Source organism: Dermacentor albipictus, chromosome 9, assembly GCF_038994185.2.
Source record: "Dermacentor albipictus isolate Rhodes 1998 colony chromosome 9, USDA_Dalb.pri_finalv2, whole genome shotgun sequence".
Classification (NCBI taxonomy): Eukaryota; Metazoa; Arthropoda; class Arachnida; order Ixodida; family Ixodidae; genus Dermacentor; species Dermacentor albipictus.
The window spans coordinates 132835045-132855546 of NC_091829.1; the positions used below are offsets into that span (position 1 = coordinate 132835045).

The window sequence follows — 20502 nt, forward strand, 5'->3', positions numbered from 1 at the left end:
GGACAAGTTGATCTTATCTTCCTTGATTTCAGTAAAGCCTTTGATCGCGTCCCTCATGGTAAACTTCTTGGAAAACTTACTAAGCTCGGCCTTCCTACATTTATCATAAATTGGATAAGAGCCTACCTTTCAAAGCGTAGTCAGTTCGTAGACGTTTACGGCCATGCTTCTACTGCATTACCAGTTCCTTCCGGAGTACCTCAAGGAAGCGTACTCGGCCCGATCCTTTAGTTAATGTATGTTAATGATATAACTAGCACAGTTCATTCACACATTAACATCATATTGTTCGCAGATGCTTGTCTTGTCTTTAAAGAGATTACTTGCCGGGATGATCAAGTTCAGTTAAGCACTAGCTTGGCCTGGCTTAATGAATGGTGCACCATCTGGTCTATGACCCTAAATGCTGACAAAACTGTCTTACTTCGTGTCACGAACAAAAAGCAACTTATGGCATTTCCATATTGAATCAATAGTACACCAATAAAAGAAGTCTCGGAATATAAATATCTAGTCATAACAATTACCAACAATCTATCGTGGTCGAAGCACATTGCGAACGCTTGTGGAACCGCCTCTCGAAAGCTTGGCTTACTGCGTCATAAACTGAAAACAGCACCTTCGAATTTAAAACTTCTAGCATACGGAATTTATATATTGCCCAAACTAGAATACGCCTCAATAGTATGGGACCCCTATTACGTGAAGGATAAGCTTAAGCTTCAAATGGTTCAGAGGCGAGCAGTACGGTTCATTTTCAACAAGTTTAGGTCCACTGATTCGCCGTCACAACTAATGACCGAAAAACCATATCCCTACCTTAGAAGCGCGAAGAACTGTGGTACGACTAAAATTTGTTTTTACGATGTACAAGTCGCTTGAATTTATTGGACGAACATACATTCAACCTTACCTGTCACGCGCGTCTCGACACCGTCACGCTCACAACTTGCTCCCTTCACATGCACGCACTAACATGTTTAAAAATTCACCCTTTCCTCATATTGTTGTTCAGTAGAATGATCTACCCTCAGAAATTTTCTCCGTTGATAAATTTCAGCAGGCACTAATCACGTATTTTGCACAATGATATGGAATGTTATTTTTCCCCTCTTTTATTCATGTTATTTTTACTATCGCCTACGCAAGTGCATTCTGTTCTGATCAGAAGTTACTTTGATGTGATATTCACTATCCAAGTGCATTTTTCTGACGGTGTGAATATCGTTATTTGCAGCACAAAAAGGCCAACTTGATACTTTTTTTTCTCTATGCTCTCTTCCTTTTTCTGTTCCATATGTCCAGCACAAGAGCACATATTATTCTTGTCCTACATGAGCGTTTGCACAAATACGCCCACCTGCTTGGTCTGTATAGACTGCAGTATGACGTAGTAGTTCTGCGGAAACCAGCAAGGTGGAGAGAAGTAATGAATAAAGGGAAAAATGAGACATCCACCCGTTTGTAGCAAATTCGTCCTGGTCCGAGACGGGACCAGGACGAATTTATCCTCAACTATGAGGCTTTTCTTTCGAGGAATCCGTATGGGTTTCCTTTGTAGCAATTGCTACGAACGGGTAGATGTCTCAGACTGCAGTATGTACAAATAAATAGAAACAAACAGATACGCAGAGACAGCGCTATTTTCAAATATAGATTTCATCATCACACGCATCAATAAATATATACCGAACGAGCAGAAACAACTGCGACAGCAAAAAAAGTTCAGTGGTGCATGTCGATGAATAGTACACGTGTTAAGGTATGGTCATAGTTACAACGATAAACCGAGAAATGGTATCTATTTCAGATAGCAACACTGATAGCTTGCTCGCGTGCCTTTCCTCTAGTTGTGGAATTTCACAGGCTTCCATAATTTCCCCTGTCATCCTTGCTAATCCTGCTACGAGTCCTGTACAAAACGGAAGTACTTTCAAAGGTGCGTTTGCAGAGAATGCCCAAATGGCCCGAAATTACTCTAGTTACGTTATATTGACGCTCTTTTAATCTCTCATTGGTGCATCTGGCAATTTGATCGATGGACGTTCTTTCGCGTATGCTCTTTCTTTCTAAGTCCTGAATCAGTCGTGATCACATATTCTATCATGGTCTATCGTGATATATCGGGGAACTTATTTTCCAGGAAGCCGTTGCTAGAGGTTCCATGCGCTCATCGTATTGTCCCACAAGTGATTATATTGTTACGTAGGAAGACGCAGACGAAAAGCTATATGCAAGTATATTTACAAGAGGATACGCCGCACGTGGCCAAGAGGCTACAGCCCGCGCTAGCCTCCAATTGTTGTCGCCGTCTTCTCACGGCTGGCCTCTTTGTCATTGCAAATACTGTTCCGTAGCAATATTGGTGATGATGATTTACTGGTATCCCTTTTTGACGCGGGGCGCTGACAATCTGTTAATGAATAAATGTATGGATGCATGGATGGATGGTTGGATGGATTGGATTGGATTGGATGGATTATATGAGCGTCCCCTTTGGAAAGGGGTGATGGGTTGCGCCACCAAGCTCTTGTTTTTATATTACGTAATTTCCGACCTATGTTAAACAAAAAATAAAGGAAAAAAAAAACACGAGGAAGTTCCATAGTCCAAGCCTTCTGAACCACTACTGGGAACTTTTTTTTTGTACGCCTTCATTGACAGTCGTTCCCCACTTTTCTTCCAGCAATATTCCAATCGCCTTTTAATAATGTCTACTTCCGACATGCTTACTTTAACCGCGCTCTCGCTGAACCCAAGGGCTTCAAGGAGGCCAGATGTGCCTAAATTCACCGCTGGGCATATATCTTCATATTCTAATAAAACATGCTCCGTCGTTTCCCTAGCGTTACCTCAGCAAGCACACACTCCTTTTTCCTTGTTGTATATCGCTTTCTGAGTGCTTGTTCTAAGCCTTCCTGATCTCATTTCGAGAAGCAGTGAGCTTCCCCTTGAGGTATCGTAAATTGCGTCTTTCCTGATTTCATTTTTTTCTTTTTTCGAACACGAAAGCGCTCATATCAGGTTTCGTGTTCATTGCCACCAACCATGAGATTATCGCCACACCTCACTTTCCGCTTGACGTTCCTTGTTGGCATATTGCCCACCATACCTGTCGCATACTTGCTGGTAAGCTTCCTATTTCTTTTCCCTCAATGTTTTTCCTCTAGAAATATCTGAACATCCTAACAGCCCGTTCACATTCTTCCAAATTGCTTAGGCCCAAACAATGAAACGTTCCTTTCCTTCGAGCGCTTCCTAACCTTACGTGGGGCCTCCTTACAGCGAAGGACCGATGGAGGAAGCAAGCGTACTCTGAAAGCTCCCTTCACCCCTCCTCACGTAAGGAGCGGTTGCCGCCATGCCTGGGTTCGATATTATCTCTTAAAAGCTTTAGGCGAACACCAGAACACCACTATTCAATAAAAAAGGTTGTATCGTCGCACAACCTTTAAGTTGATTAGCTAATATAGAGATTTCCTAGGTATACTTTGTGGCGCAAAATACATTTCTGGAAAAGGGACAGAAGAAAGGGAGACAGTGAAGCGCTTTTTTCTAGTTTTGTTTACTAAATCTAAAGAAGTAGCGCATTACAGTGCAAAACTTGATCTGCTGCAGCAACGCCTAGCATCGCTTCCATGCCGCACGCGTGACTGAAACGAACGTGCCTGGCAAAACGTACCGTGCTCGCGCTTCTCCGAAGGTGGGCGACAGCGCGCATGCGCAAGCAAACGTCACGTGATCAAGCAGTGAGGCGAAGCGCTTGTTCAGGGCCAGGAGCGGCGTAAGGACGCATGAAGGTAGCTTGGCCCAAACAATAAAACGTTCCTTTCCTTCGAGCGCTTCCTAACCTTACGTGAGGCCTCCTTACAGCGAAGGACTGATGGAGGAAGCAAGCGTACTCTGAAAGCTCCCTTCACCCGTCCTCACCTAAGGAGCGGTTGCCGCGTGCCTGGGTTTGAGATTATTTCTTCAAATCTTTCCGCGAACACCATTATTCTATTAAAAAGTGTTGTATCGTCGCACAATCTTTAAATTGAATAGCTAACATAGAGAAGCGTGGACGCTTTCTTCTAGTTTTGTTTACTAAAGTTAAAAAAAAGTTACGCATTACAGTGCAAAACTTGATGTGCACCAGCAACGCTGGCACGCCGGCGTCTTGCAACGCCTAGCAACGCCTAGCAATGCTTTCATGCCGCACGCGTGACTGAAATGAACATTCCTGGCAAAACGTACCGTGCTCGCGCTTCTCCGCAGGTGGGCGACAGTGTGCATGCGCAAGCGAATGCCACGTGGTTAAGCAGTAAGGTGAAGCGCTCGTTCAGGGCCAGGAGTGGCGTAAGGACGCATGAAGGTAGCTTTGGAGCTACCTTATGCTGAGGAAGCACCAAGGAAGCCTTCACTGATGGCCCCTCAGTAAGGAAGCTTTCAGAGTGACATAAGGTGGCCTCACCGCAATGAAGGCTTCCTTAGTGAGGTAAGGAAGATTTCATTGTTTGGCTCCTTATGCTGAGGAAGTACCAAGGAAGCCTTCACCGAGGGCGCCTCAGTAAGGAAGCTTTCAAAGTGACATAAGGTGGCCTCACCGCAATGAAGGCTTCCTTACTGAGGAAAGGAGGGTTTCATTGTTTGGCCCTTAGTCGTTGTTCATAATCAATTTTACTGTGAGCTTCCCTCACTTCAAAACCCTTTCAGCTCATATCACCCTGCACAGCTTCATTTGTTTTCTTCCCTTGAGCGCCCCCAATGCGAGGCCTCCTACTAACCTTTGGTTGCCATGTAGTCCTGATTGTTCAACTGGCCTCAAGCAAACAACCGCACTTCTAAATATAAGTGCTGTAACCGCCACACCTTTCCACATACCGCGTACCTACTGTATCCCCATTGCGCTAGGTGTTTCATTATGGCCGCATTTCTCTTTCCCTTTACTGTTATTGCTTTTTCCCGTGTTTCCATATATCAGTTGCCTTTGTTTATCAATGCACCAAAGTATTTATATTGCTTTACGCGAGATACTTCCTGGCCCTGTAGTGATATTGTCTGTGCACTGTTTTCATTGAATACCATCACGCCTGATATTTTAATGCTCAATTTCAGACCTAAATTGTCGATAAAAAAAGCTTTCGTAAACAGCGCCACCTGTCGTAGAGCGTCGTTCGTGGCATGTTAAGCCGACAGTGCCTGCCTGTCCAAATCAAATGTGGCGCTCAATGACTGGGCTTTCGCCGTCCTTTCCTCGCTACAAGTTCTGAAAGAAATTTTCGGGGGCGAAAGGAAGGTGGCAACCGGAATGCGGACATTTGCTTTGCTCTCCTCTTCTAAGGCAGAAGAAAAAAAATGATAGAAAAGTCGAGAAAGAAAGTATATGCATGGATTCAAAAAAGAAAACATTGTGTGCATGATGTCATGACGTCTGTGTAGGCCGACACTCCAGGGTCGCCTGCTCACACAGCCACCGATTGTTGGGCCGGCGATGGCCGCTTCTATGCGTTTTTTGGAGCACAAAAGCTAAGAATGCGTTAGGTAGTTTCCGAGGTGCCGCGGTCATCACAAGCAGCACCGCCTGCCATTCCGACGCGACAAGCAACAGGTGTCATTCAAACTCTAACCTGTAATATGCCGTGTTTCTGGCTGCAGCAATAACTTCCGCCGCATGCAGCCAGCACAAGTGTCTCCTTTAAGATCTGTATAGTTACCCAAGCGGGCCATCGCTTGGGTGAGTATCTGGACTGCACCTGTAGATTTTAGGAGCCGTATACGAATCCACAATCGGCAAAGAACTGTTTCGGTTGGGTATTGTCCATAGGGAAGAGTAAGTCGCAATGCACACGAATATGCCGCATGTAAACTTGTATTGTTTGAGCAAACGGATTGTGTGGGGTCATTAGCAAGCTTGCCAAGTTTTGTTACTGCACCAGTTCTTGACAGCGGATTTTGTTCCTGCAGGCTCCACTCATGAGTAGACTGAGCTGCGTCATCGATGCCTTAGTTGACTATGGCTGATGTTCAAAACTTCGTGTGTTTTCCTCTCTGCGATTGCCACTCGAGCGCGCGCACTCACAAAAAAATTGGAGGACGCTTAAGCTTCGCCTTCAAGAGTGGGACGCGACAGCGTTCCCGTCGACCCGCCAAGGGGTATAAGACAATGCGCTACGGCACAGCAATCACTTACGATGCGCCCCGCATCGGACTTAGCGCCCACCTATCATGCGGTGAGCGTCGAGCAACGCAGCGTTCGCCGCGGCAACGAAACGTGCGCCTGAGCGAAAGAAACGAACCAAAGAACTCGGTGTCTCGGAGGGGAAACGATCTACGCCAGCCAAACGTCGTGATCGGCACGGGCAGAGAGATAGATAGTAATCTAAACCGGGAGCACGGCGAAGCGTCGTCAGGGGAGAGGGAGTCCCGCGACGCGCCTGGCAGCGGTCCCAATGCGCGCGCGGCGCGCCTCCTGTCGGGGCAGCGCCGTACATTGAGAGGAGGGGGTCTTCTGTGTTTGCCGCAAGATGGCTCTGCGTGTGCGGAAAGCGCAAAAGAAATGCAGCGGAAACGCACTTCGCAACTCGTGTAATTGTGACTTCTGTACGTTACATGTTCATAATTACCGATATACACCGCAGTATAACTTTCCACGGCTGGTTTCGAAGGCAACACCGCATTCACTAGAGGCGCGTTTGCACCGCTTGGAAGCATCGAACTCGTGGCTTAGTGGTAGCGTCTCCGTCTCACACTCCGGAGACCTGGGTTCGATTCCCGCCGGGCCAATCTTGGAAGTTGCTTTTTATTTATGAAGCGCCTGCCGTGATTTATCGCTCACGGTCAACGCCGCCGACGCCGACACCCGACGCCGACGACACCGGCTTTTCTGCGACACGAGCTCCTTAACGCTATCGCGTTAAAAGCATAGCTCTCGAGATCAGCTTCTGTTATTCGGTGGGACTCGTTGCAACATTGTGTCCGGGGTTACAAATCGCGACCTCACCTTTACAACAGGGATATCCAAGGCCGAAGTGACCCGACTGGAACAATATTGACACGTGTACTTGTCTTTATCGGGCGACAAGTTTTGTGGCCTAACAAATGTTATCGCACAGGGCGGGACGCGCCTGCATGTATCCGAAGTTTCTGGAAAGTTATCGATGCTTCTATCCGCTGTCTGTTGTCGCCGAACGTTGTGTTATCTGATTTCATCGCTTGACACGAATGGTCTAGAACATTTTAGAAGGCATGCGGGTCCCAACGTTTAATCTGGAACATTCGATGATTGCTGTATAAAAGCCGACGCGCTTGACCCGCTGATCAGATTTTCGACGATCGCCGACTGTGTTCGCCGCTATCGTTGTGCTATAAGTGTAGCCTGTTTTGTGGGCACAGGTTCGCCCAATAAAAATTAGTTTTGTCGTTCACAGTGTTGCTACTGTGTCCTTCAACGTCACCACCACGTGACAATATCTTGGCAGTGATCACCACATCCTTCAGCTTGAAATCCTGCACCATAAGAAGCCGAGCAGAACCGCAACGGCAAGGCTGACGGACTGGAAGGTCTTCCGAGAGCATGACATTGAAGAAAACATCGAAAATATTGGAGTGGTTCATGGAAGTCGTCAAGATGGCGGACAAGTGCACTGAAGTCATCCAACCCACAATCGACACGCCTGCCGTAGACTCTCACCTCCTGCATCTTTGCGATGCCAGAAGAGTACTACTGAAGCGGTGGAAAAAAAAGATTAAACGTAGCCGCAAACTGCAGAAACGGATCGCTCACGTAACAAAGCAAGCAGAAGAATACGGAGATTACCTGATTAAAATTGTTCGCGTAATTAGTGACATGCCTTTGACTCCCCATCTGAGCCCCTATTTAAATATTTCGGGTAATTAAAGTCAGTGATATGTATAACTACCACCTTGCTCTTGGATTCCTAAAAGAAACCAAACAGAAAGTTAGCCTTGTTTCATCTCTGGCTAGATTAGAGCACAACATCCCATGTTATAACACCAGGTCCCCGGAATACTGGCATGTGTCGCATGTACGTTCAACCTATGGTAACCAAATGACTTGTTACACTTTCCCCACTCTGCTGAATAATCTCATATCTGTGTCCATCGATGTACCTAATTGTTCTGGCAGAGAACTGTATAATTTCTATTGCCCCAAGAATTAGGTTTCACCATGTAGCTAAACTTTTTTTAAGAGTTTTGTGTATCTATATATGTATGTTGTTTGTTTTTGCCGAGATGTCTGATGTGCGAAGCAAATTGTTTAAGTGATATCTTCACTTTATTACCTAAAAACCCCATTGGAGGGGTATTACATAAGGCGTGGTTATTCAAATAAACATTAGAAACAGGCGTTCATTTTGGGATATGGGTGACAAAAGCTTCGGTAAAGGCAGATGGGCTTGTGATGGCTGCGATGGCGTGTGGAAGGCCGTTCCAGTGCCTTGATGCTCGAATAAAAAATGATGCTTGAAAAGTGCTGGTCCGGGTACGTGCGCGTGCAACTTGAAGTGGATGACCAGCGCGATGAGATATGTATGAAGGGGGCGTGATGTGCGCTGGATAATTTATGGTGCTGAAAAAAAGAATGGTAGAGAGACAGGGTGGCAACCTGTCGACGGAAAGAAAGCGTTTCCCAGCCAGATTCCGCTTTTATGGATGAAATGCTGATATCGTACGAATATGAGGATTGAATAAACCTAGTAGCACGATTTTGCACAGCCTCAAGTGCATTTGCGATATAAATCTGGTGCGGGTTCCAGATGGGAGATACATACTCAAGTTTCGATCTTACAAATGATTTATAGGCCAGTGCTTTTACTTGTTGTGGAGTGTGACGCAGATGTCGCCTGAGAAATACCAGTGATCTATTAGCAGCTGAGATGATGTTAGTAGTGTGCAAGCGCCAGGACAGATCGCAAGATAGGACGACGTCTAGGTATTTGAATGATTCAACTGATGCTATTGGAACATCTGCAATGGAATAGCTTAATGTGAGGGGGTTACGGCAGTGAGTGAAAGACACGAGTTTAGATTTGTTAGAATTTAGGTTCATTAGCCAGCGATTACACCATTCTTGTATACTATTGAGATCGTTCTGGATGAATGTGTGGTCAGATGTGCTGGTTACTTTGCGGTAGATTACACAATCATCTGCAAACATATGAATGTTACATGATACATGCGTTGGTAGATCGTTAATGCAAATAAAAAAAGAAGTGGTCCTAAGAGGGATCCCTGGGGGACGCCTGATTTCTGCCAGAATAATGGTTATTAACAAAAACAAACTGAGAGCGGTTAGTCAAGAATGCTTCTATCCACTTTAGCATGTCGGGGTGTAAATTTAACTGGCATAATTTTAGCAGCAAACGTTTATAAGGAACTGTGTCAAATGCTTTTGCAAAATCCAGGAATATGGCATCAGTCTGAAGGTTACTGTCAAGATTAACATGCAGGTCGTGAAGGAACATTGCCAACTGGGTTTCGAAAGAATAGCCTTTTAGATATCCCTGCTGGCTGTTCCGGCCTCCAACAATGAACACGCAGCGTGAAAGCAACCAGAAGAAGAACGTTTATTCGGGATTGCTTCCCAACATATATAGTGTACCGGCGGCTGCATGATAACGGCCACGTGTTACAGATAGCATGCTGTCCAAGGCACATGCATAGAGCGCATGCGCGTCTGATACAATACATCTCCCTCAGTGCAATATTTAAAAGTCTGCGAGCACAATACGGGACACTTGGTGGAAATCCTGGTCGTAGTGAAGACGACTGGGTTGTCGCTTTTGTCGGGCGGACCGCCTTGGCACATACTCGGTGGGCTGGGTTGTAGGCTGCGATACTCCAGCGTTTTCCTGGGCTTGCGTGGGCTGTGTTATAGACTGTGGTGCTCCTGCGTTTTCCTGGGAAATGTCTTCACTCTCAGAGTCATCATCCGTTAAGTCACGCCGGAATGGCTCACGTGTGGCTAGAAGATGTCGGTTGCGTCTAAGCACCTTGTTGTCCTCTGTAAGGACGAGATAAGACCTTGGTGCCACCAGGCCCATGACTCGAGCTTTGCAGTCCCATGCATCCCCTCGTACTCGTACAACTGCATCTTTCTTGAGTGCTGGCAGGTTTTTCCCTTTGGATGGCCTTTGGCTGCGTGGTTGGCGCCGAGACGTCAGTTGACTGGAGCATGACACGAAGTCTGGTAACCGAGTGCGTAACTTCCGGCCTTGGAGTTCTCCAGGGGACAGGCCTTCGGCTAGTGGAGTCGAGCAATAGCTGAGTAGACCCAACCAGAAGTCCTCGTTGAGCTCGCCAGTCTACTTCATTACTCTTTTCACAATTTGGACTCCTTTCTCGGCGAGGCCATTGGATCGTGGGAATCTCGGACTCCACGTCACATGCTTGAATTCGTATCTGGATGCGAACAAAGCAAATTGATGAGATGAAAACTCAGGACCGTTGTCGGTGCAGACTTCCAACGGAATTCCATACCTTGCAATAATCGAGCTAAGTGTAGCAATGACAGTGCACGTCGTTGTGTCGATTAGCTTTTCGACTTCAATAAAGTTTGAAAACGCGTCAAACACGCACAGGTAGGAATTTCCGCCGTACATAAAAATGTCAACACCTACCCTTTACCAGAGATGGTCTGGGATCGGCCTTAGCACCACTGGTTCGGTTTGTTGTTTGTGCGCGTATTTTTGACAAACAGAACAGGTCTTGACCATATTTTCAACGTCCGTATCCAGTCGCGGCCAAAAAACCAAGTGACGGGCTCTCGCTTTGCACTTATTTATGCCTAAGTGACCTTCATGAATGCGACCGAGTATTTCAGCTTTCATAGCCTTTGGGATGACGACTTTGGTCCCATTCATAACAATGTCCTTGACTTCTGATAACTCTGGACCGAATGGTTTCATCCACCCTTCAATTTCTTCTCCATTCCTTAGTTGCCGCAACGCTGTCTGCAAGTCTGGGTCAGCGGCCGTCGCTTCTGCCAGTCGATCAAACATTTTCTTGCTTGCCATCTCCGACGTCACGCTCACTGCATGGACGTCAACGTCATCAGGGATGTCACCTTTTTCGTTTGGAACGGCTGGCGATGATCTTGATAACATATCGGCCAAGAACAGCTGTTTGCCTGGGACAAAGTGAAGAACGTAATCGTACCTTAGCAAGCGCAGAAAGAACCGTTGCAGTCTTGGTGGCATGTCGCCAATGGCTTTCAAAGCAATTGCTAACAGTGGTCTGTGGTCGGTCTCAATTACAAACTTGCGGCCGTAAACGAAATGAAAAAATATCTCACAACCGAAAGTAATGGCCATCGTTTCTTTCTCTATTTGCGCGTATCTTTGTTCAGCCTCAGTCATTGTGCGTGATGCATAGGCGACCGGCCGCCAACTACCACCATAATTCTGAAGAAGAGTAGCACCAATCCCATTTTTGGAAGCATCTGCAACGACCTTCGTCTCCCTAGTAGGATCGAAAATGGCTAGCAAAGGTGGACTGCTCAGTGTGTCGCAGACAGCTTGCCACTCTTTGGAGTGGTTTTCGGACCATTCAAAAACGGTGTCTTTTTTAATGAGGCTTCGTAGGAGCGTTGTCCTTTCCGCCAGATGCGGTATGTATTATCCGAAATAGTTCACGACCCCGAGCATTCTGTGAACGCTGGCTTTGTCCTTTGGCTGAGGCATTTCACTTAATGGTGCGGTCATTGCGGGGTTAGGTCTTATTCCGTCTTTGTTTATGACATCACCAAAGAAGTCAATTTAGGTCAGACCGAATTTGCATTCCCCCGCGTTGAGCGTTAGGCCGGCCTTTTTAGCTAGTTGCAAGACTGTGCGGAGGCGAGTATCGTGCTCTTCTCTTGCGCTCCCCCAGATCAGTATGTCATCGATATAGATTCGCACCCCTGAAGCCTGGTCGAATATTTCATTCATAGTTCTCTGCGAAACTTCAGGCGCCGAAGCAATGACGAAGGGAAGTCTCAAGAAACGGTAGCGTCCGAAAGGCGTTGCAATTGTGCACACCTTTGACGTAGCCTCATCTAAGAGGATTTGATAAAAGCCCGACTACGCGTCGATGCGAGAGAAAAAAGCGGCACCGCCAAGCTCAGCCTCAATGTCTTTTCGTCGCGGCATTTGATAATGCTCTCGCTTTAGGCACTCGTTAATTCGGCTCGGGTCAATGCATATGCGCAGTTTCCCATCCTTTTTGCGTGCTGCAACAAACGGGCTCACTCAGTCCGTCGGTTCGCTGACTTTGGCCACGATTCCAGCACGTTCCATCCGATCCAGCTGTTCTCGCAGGGGCTCTAACAACGCCAATGGCACCCGTCGCACCGGCTGGACTACCGGTGTTGCATCCTCCCGCAGAACCATGTGGTACTGGCGTGCTAGACTTCCGATGCCCTGAAACAGCTCGGGAAATTCCTTGACCAGTTGGTCAGTGCTGTTCGTGTGCACAGCGTCGACAGAACGAGACACTAGTCCTAACGCTTCGCTTGCAGACAGCCCAAGTATGGCTTGACTGCTCTTCTTTAAAATGAAGAAGTCGAAATGCCCACTTCGGTCGTTCACAGCCACTTGTAGCTTAGCGACCCCGATGTGCTTTATAACGTCGCCGGTGTACGAGCGGAGGACGGAGGGGCTTGTTCTTAAAGCAGACTTCGCTTTGAGTCTTTCATAAACGGATTAAGGCAACAAATTCGCTTGCGAGCCTGTGTCTACTTTCAGAGACACTAGTTGGGAAGCCACTCTCGCGTGGACGACCCAATCGGCTCTGATGCCTGTGCTGACGTCGAGGATTTCGAATCCTTCCGGCTCGTCACGTACTTCCCTCACTTGAGAACCTTTTCTGCAACAGGCTGAGAAGTGGCCAACGCCACGGCACCGAAAGCATGTTTCGCCGAATGCTGGGCATCTGCCACGTTCGTGGACGCGGTTACACTTAGAACACTTGAACTGCCTGCGTGCTTTGATCTGAGCCACTTCCTGTTCTCGTTGAGCCTCGTCATGCTCCGAACCTTCTACAGGTTGCTCTCAAGCTGAACATTTGCCTTGCTGGCGCGTTTTAATTTGTGCTACTTGCTTCTCCACTTGAGCCCCTACATTGTTTTGCTCGGCGCATACCTCTTCAGCTTTGCAAATTTCCTCCGCCTTCAGTAATGTAAGGTCCTTAACTTTCAGCATCTTTTCGCGCAACTTCGCATTCTTTGTTCCAAAGACAATCTGGTCTCTTACCATGGAGTCACTTAGGCTTCCAAAATTGCAACTTCGTGCAAGTCTCTTCAAGTCCCGTGAAAAATGTTCGAAAGGTTCGCCCTCAACTTGCGTTCTTGAGCGGAAGACATACCGTTCGTACACTTCATTCTGCTGCTGCTGGCAGTACTCCTCAAACTTCTTAGCAACTGTTTCATCATCTTCCTTGTTTTCGTTCTCCGAGAACAAAAAAATAGCTCTGGCTTAGCTAAGGTTAAGCCCAGGATGCGAAGCATACTAGCCTTTATTTTAGTTGTTGAACCACTGTTTAGCCTGGTGAACTGCTGTTGCTTGGCTATATTTGGTTCAGCTAGACGAAGAAACAACTCATGCAGGCGAGCGCACGAGCTCAGACCCGGCTATGTAGCTACGCGGCCGCAAGCGAGCGCACGAGTTGAGCCTCCGCTTTTCCAGCTGTTATGACGTCGTATGGTAGCTACGCGGCCGCGCCCGGCGCAGCAAGGAAGAGCGTGGTTGTGCGGGTAGTATGCTTCGCATAAAAATTGTTATATACCTCTAGGGCGTCCTCTGCGGCCACGGTGAGTAGCTGTGTGGTCTTAGCTCCCTGTGTCCGTCGTTCTTTCGGCGGCTCCGTGGCTTGTGGGAACAGCTCGAACCGCTGCTTGAAGAGGCTCCAGTTCTTCGCGGTGCTACCGGACAGCACCAGCGGCTGCGGTGGCTTCACTAAATCCATCGTGCCCTTGCACAGAAACGCCTCTTCTACCAGCGTGTTACCAGGGGCGGGACACTCCGTATACATCCCATTGGCCGTTTTCTAGCAGACGCTCTTTCGACGCTAGCGCCAAGGTCCCCTTCAGTTACGGCCCTAACCAATGGGCGACGCATTAAGCGAAATGGCGGCGCACATGATTGTTTACGTTGTCATAGCAACAGCAGCCGCGCGGCACCTCCTCTCCCAAACGTTTTTCTTTCCTTTTTGTTTTTATTATGCCGACCTGCTCCACTCCCTTTCCCCTTTCCCCCATGCCGCGCGCGCCGCTCACTTTTTTTTCTTTTTACCCGTAAGCGGCGCGTTTTTTCTTCTTTTTTATAGCGCGCTTGTTACCGCTCGCCACGCGCCAGCTGGCAAGCAGTGCGCGCGCTACGCCGCGCATTGGCATTGCTTGCGAGCTGGCGCGTGGTGCGCCGTGGGCTATGCGTTGGCACGCACGCAGTCTTGCCCATACTTATATTATACCAGCATGTGCCGGGACATAAAAAAAATCCACTTCCAACACAACAGATGTTTAGTCTCTTTTTATTGACTTCGTTTCCGAAAAGAGATTTTTCTTACAACGTGGTGTGATACACGCTCAAAAAATGAGCAAAAGTGAGAGGTGCATGACATATACAAGAGTACTAAAGACAAAAGTTCACAGATGGTGAAATAACAAAAGAAAGTGGTAGAAAACGCGAAGGCCATTTCATGTACACACATATAAAAACAAGATTTTTATATAACGTCCTCAAGACCACAGTGTAGACGAGCTCCTGATATGTGCACTAAGATATTGCGCAAAATTGGACGACGTGTATGACATAGTCATGACAACTATAATAAGGGAAAACTCACTAGTAATGGCAAAAACAATGACACGCAACATACATGAAAGATAGAATAAAATGCTAACATTGTTTGATTGAGAGCCATACCAGAAGAAAGCTTACTTATAAATCTGCACGAAAGTATATGAAATGCTTGACATGTTCATTACTGCTGAACAAATTGAAAAAACATGGCAGAAAAAAATAACATTGTACTAAAAACTGAAACACACATTATCACATTATTTTGCACTTCGCCACAACTTGAGTAACGGGGGCAAGGGGAACAGAAGATAGTCGGCTTTTGCAGCAGCACATAGAAAACATTCGCAGGAAGGCTTATTCCTCAATCAAAGACCTGGTAAAACAGGCCAACACGACTTTTCTTTCTACCCGAATGCAATGCTTAGCAATACCATTACGTCACTGAAGGCACGAAGTCGTACCTACAGGGCTCTCCCTTGTATAATAAACACGAACTGCCAAAATCTGCATGTAGGACACTTGCAATGCTCATGCTTTCCAAAGGAAAAAAAGCGTATCACGCCTACACATGAAGGTTGTTCGCGCGGTTTTCCCAGCGGTTTCCCACAAACACTAACAGTAATTTTTCAGCTGTTAGTTGGTTTGTAGAACGTGATACACAGAAAAAGCACTGAGGGTGGTATGGAAAGCTGGGCAAGTTACTGAAGTTGCAGAATGAGACTTGGTACAGAAAAACACAAGTCACAGACCAGGTGACAATGAGGAGGAACATCTATTTGTCAGCTTTCTCTACCCGGAAGAGGCAAGTGTAGCACAATCAAGGCGCAACAACGTCCGGAGCCTCATAGAGTACACAAATGGACAGGGCTGTGTTCGTGTACATGCGCCTTCTGATGTCCTTGGGTCTGAGCGCTCACCTGTTGTCTTTAGGCACCCGGAACAACCTTGCAGGACTTGTTATTGAGGTATTTGTGCACCACTGCACGATGCACGAGCGGTACGAGTCGTGGAACGGGTGAAACATCGCGGAGCACAAGCACACAGCTACCGAGGACCACAGAACTGACGAAACTAGCCACGTCGGTCAACACACAGCAGCGCACGCATCTCGATGACAGTAGATAACAAAAATAAAGCGTTACGTAGCGGACTAAGCAGCAGCCGGGCCGGCGGGGATGACACGGCGGAGCGGGCGCGTAGACAGTCAAAGGTGAGGGAGTTGAGAGGGTATTACAAGAGAGGGCGTAGGGAGAGGAGTTGAGCGGGGTGAAAGGCTTGGCCACCTGGATCGGCGCGCGTGCGCGCGACGATCTACGAGGCCATGCAAGGGAAACGGATATTTGCGTCGCCCATTACAGAGATGGCGCCAATTTCCTGTGCCACCGGAACCGGGTAAGGTCCCTCTATAATTTCCAAGGTAGCGCCATCTGCCGCGCGCGCCACCTAGGAAGTTCCTGTAGCAGACGGCGCCCACGCTAAACCGCGGCGCCGCGCCATTCGTGAGGTGAAAAAATATCCGCATACGCGCGGAAATAAAACCTTCTGGTGCCTGACTGTGGCGAAAAACGAAAGAAGGACCCGAACTGGTAAATTTAGTCCTTTAATTTCAAATAAGTGCTCGAAGAAAATAGCTCAAGAGAGCGTGATGAGGGCTTGATCGCCTCCATTCCGCGTGTTTACATTTCGTTCGTTTGCGCTCAATCGCCGCGCGAGCCTTGGTGATTGCTTACGCTTAATCCCGTGTGCTCTGTGAAATCGTTTGCATGTAAGTGTGCTGCGTACACATAGCGGTTGCACTGAACGAAGAAGTCGTGTAAAAATGAAGGCTGACAGTCGCTTGGACCGGAAAACTTTCGATATAACGTCGCTCAAATGTGCGATTCTCAAAGCGCGCGACCCTCACGGCAACTAAACAACATCCTGTGTGTTTGTGGAAACGAGTGCGCCAACAGTCTTCTTGTCGCTGAGTGTGTCCGTCGTGTAGCGATTACACGACGACTGCTGTGTCTTGTGGTTCAATGCTACGAGCCAGTGCAACTGTCGTGACATGATGAAGAGGTGGTATGGATCGTGTCAGCGTGTCTCCTCGATCGTGTTCGGGCTGCCAGCGCGATCTGATCTCGCGGCACACCAACATCGAGCGCAGTGTGTGCGCGTGTGTGAATGTGGTTTACTGTTCTCGTGAACCGTGCGACGTCGCCGCGTAAACTCGAATCATGCCGCGCATTGTTGTGTTTATCCCTTTTCGCCTCCGTGCACCGCTAAATCCCCGTAAGAATTAGAGGGCCCTGATACGAAACGCACGCGGATTGACCCAGCTATTACTGCACTGTGTTTTGCTGGCAATCCGCGTATCGCTTGTGGCGTTTTTATTATGTTCATTTGCAGTTGTGTGTTTTTCATCAGTAAAATGACATTGCCGATTACTGAAACATCTTCGAATGTAAGGGAAACTTGGAAGGAACGAGCTCGCAGCTGTATGTAATGTACTTTGATATACTGTATTACGCTTTATTATTTGACGGCCAGTAGCTCTGGCTATGCAGTATTCGTTTTTAAAAACAGAGTAATGCAGGCACTTAGCAATATATTTACTCACATATGCAATGCAAAAAATACGATTAGGATATTGGAAATTACATATTGGACATGTTGTAATGCGCAGTTAACAACGCGCGCACAAACAGAGGAAAGTGTAAGAGTAGAATTCGCGGCTGAATTTTATTTTTTATCGCACGTAATGCAATGCGCATATTTGTCAGCGAGTTAATGCGTTTCTGCCCCACTATTTACTTGCATGCTAGGTCATACTGCACTTGCTAAGTCAACGGGCTCGTAATGCACTAAAATCAGTAATCTCCACAAACTTCGGCCGTCAACATTCATGCGCGCGAATGAAATAATACTGCAGCTCTGCACGGACGGGTGTATACTTTCTCTCGCACCTTCGTATCGCTCTACGTTACTTTCCTCGCATAGTCGTGCAGTTACCGACGGTTCAGTCTTTCCGTCCATTTCTATGCAACCAGAATTACCTTCTGGTTAGGTTTTGTTTGCTGCGCGGGATGCAAAATAACTTCTTGTCGTCCTCCGTCTGATCTCGGCACCCATCCGCACAGCAACAAGGCATTTCGGTCTTTCGCATCCTAGGTCATGCCGATCTATTCAGCGGGCTCACAGCAAACTAAAATAAACAATCTCCACAAACTTCGGCCCTCAACATTCATGCGCGCGAGTGAAATACTATCACTGCTCGACACAGGCACGTACCCAGGGGGGGGGCCCCGGGGGGGCCCGGGCCCCCCCCCGAAATCAAGTGGCATAACCCCCCCCCCCATTCCCACCCACGCCACCACTCCTCACACATTCTAAAGCGCCGCCAGATTACTGTTGAGACTTGGCAGCTGTTCATCGGTCAGCCTTATGCTGCCTTTTTCACTCCTTTTAGATGGCAGTAGTTGTCGGCATCTCTTGTAATGTGAAGGACAGTTTTCTCATAGATTCCGCACCCGCGCGATTAACTCGAGATGCGTTCAGTTGTCACCATCTATTGTCACGCGCATAGCTGTTGCTTTTGTTAGTTCAACCTTCTTTGTTTAGGCTGATCCTGGGACCAGGAGAGGAATGCGGCTTTTACTCAGCTGGTCTGTACTCTCATGGAACGAGTTGCGGCTGGAGAAAACGCCAATTGCGTTTAACTTTTCCCTTTGCTTCATTATGTCCTTGAGTTACGGCTCACCGCGACGCTGGCAGATGCCCGGAACCATATACACGTGATATGGGTTAGATAAGGTGGGAAAAAAATGATGTGAAAGAGCGTCCATCATGAAACCCTGCAATAACCCTTGAACCTATAGCAAGATGACTGTCGCCCGTTACCTCGTGTGTTCTTCCTTAATTGTATACCACTTTTCGCGCAAAATTGGAAACTGGAGACAAAAATCGCAAGGAGTTGAGAAATAAAGATATATATGAAGGGCGAGAGCCAACGCAACAACCAAATTGCAAGCAAAAGCGAATAATAAAAATGGTAACCGTTGTTTATGAGAATATTTATGGATCAACATCTTTTTGTTTCAAAAGGAAGTAGAGAAAACGCCACCGGAAGTGGAGAATAATTACTTGCTTTGAATGACGCTTCTACAGTAATCGGTCGAACCGCCTCACGTAGCCACTTCTCTGCTGTGCTTATGTGGGTGTTTTTCTAACCTTTCTCGGTGAGCGCAGTACGTCTAGAATCGCAGACTCCTGCGCTCTACGCGGTTGTATGGGACTGACGGCCACACAGCGTTACGCAATTCGCGGAAGTGTCAAAACTGATCCACAAGGCGAAAATAACTGATATTCGAAACTATAACATGAGGAAGGCTCAAGAACCCGTAAAAAAATGAACGCAGCCTGAAATCAGTAAAAACGAAACCTGGCATAGGACAAACCATGATGTATGCACTAAAAGATAAGAGGGATAATATCATAAGCAATCTCGAAGATACAGTAAAAGCAGCGGAAAAATTCTAAGCTGACCTGTATACAGTACCCAGAGGAGTCACGATACCTCACTTAGAAACAGGAATGAACAGGATACAGAAACTCTCCTATAACTAGCGATGAGGTCAGAAGGGCCCTGCAAGACATGAAACGATGAAGAGCGGGAGGAGAAGGTGGAATAACAGTCCATTTAATCAAAGATGGAGGAGACATAATGCTTGGAAAACTGGCGGCTCTTTATACGAAGTGTATATCGAGTGCAAGGGTCCCAGAAAACTGGAAGAATGCAATCATTATACTAATCCACAAATCAGGAGACGTTAAAGAATTGAAAAATTATAGAGCCATTAGCTTGCTCCCAGTATTATATAAGATATTTACCAAAATAATCTCCAATAGAATAAGGGCAACACTGGATTTTTTCAACCAAGGGAACAGGCTGGCTTCTGGAAGAGATACCTTACAATGGATCACATCCATTTCATCAATCAGGTTATCGCGAAATCTGCAGAGTACAATAAGCCTCTCTATGTGGCTTATATAGATTTCGAAAATGCATTTGATTCAGTAGAGACACCAGCAGTCTAGAGGCACTATGTAATCAAGGACTACAGAACGCTTACGTAAGAAGCTTGAAAAATATGGCTACATGCGTGTGGTATTTGTTTGTTTGAACGAGGTGCGTGGGCGCCATCACTCCAGAAAAGAGGAGGAAGAACGAACTGGGCTCGCGCTGTGAATCTAACCGGTCAGCGCTGCAACCGTTGTTGTAAATATAATCTGTAAATAGTTTCTCGTCTTACTGGCTCGTCCTTCGCGTAAGAATATATACAGAGGTTCTACAGCTACCTTAATTCTACACATGAAAAGCAGGGAGATACCTATAGGGATATGGGTCAGACAGGGAGACACTATTTCTCCAAAGCTATTCAGTGCATGCTTAGAAGAATGTAAGCTATTAAACTGGGAAGGCTTAGGAGTAAAGATTGACGGCAAATATCTCAGCAACCTTCGGTTTGCCGATGACATTGTTCTATTCAACAACAATGCAGAGGAGTTACAACAAATTATTGGAGACCTTAACAGAGAGAGTGTAAGAGTGGGGTTGAATATTAATATGCAGAAGATGACGATAATGATAAATAGCCGGGCAAAGAACAAGAGATCAGGATCGCCAGTCGGCCACTAGAGACTGTGAAGGAGTACGTTTACCTAGGTCGATTAATCACAGGTA

General features: G+C 47.0%; 1 protein-coding gene across 14 annotated transcripts in view; it reads left to right on the forward strand.

Moving 5' to 3' along the window:
* The window catches only part of LOC135915563 (receptor-type tyrosine-protein phosphatase kappa-like), a 682443-nt gene that overhangs the window by 575258 nt on the left and 86683 nt on the right, over nucleotides 1–20502 (forward strand). The window contains exon 19 of one of the 14 annotated variants that reach the window (XR_011508500.1): nucleotides 4258–4477. The exons of the other annotated variants lie outside the window; for them this stretch is intronic. The gene's annotated coding sequence lies outside the window, so the exon portion shown is untranslated. The remainder of the gene's footprint in view (nucleotides 1–4257; nucleotides 4478–20502) is intronic. 14 annotated transcript variants of the gene reach the window in all.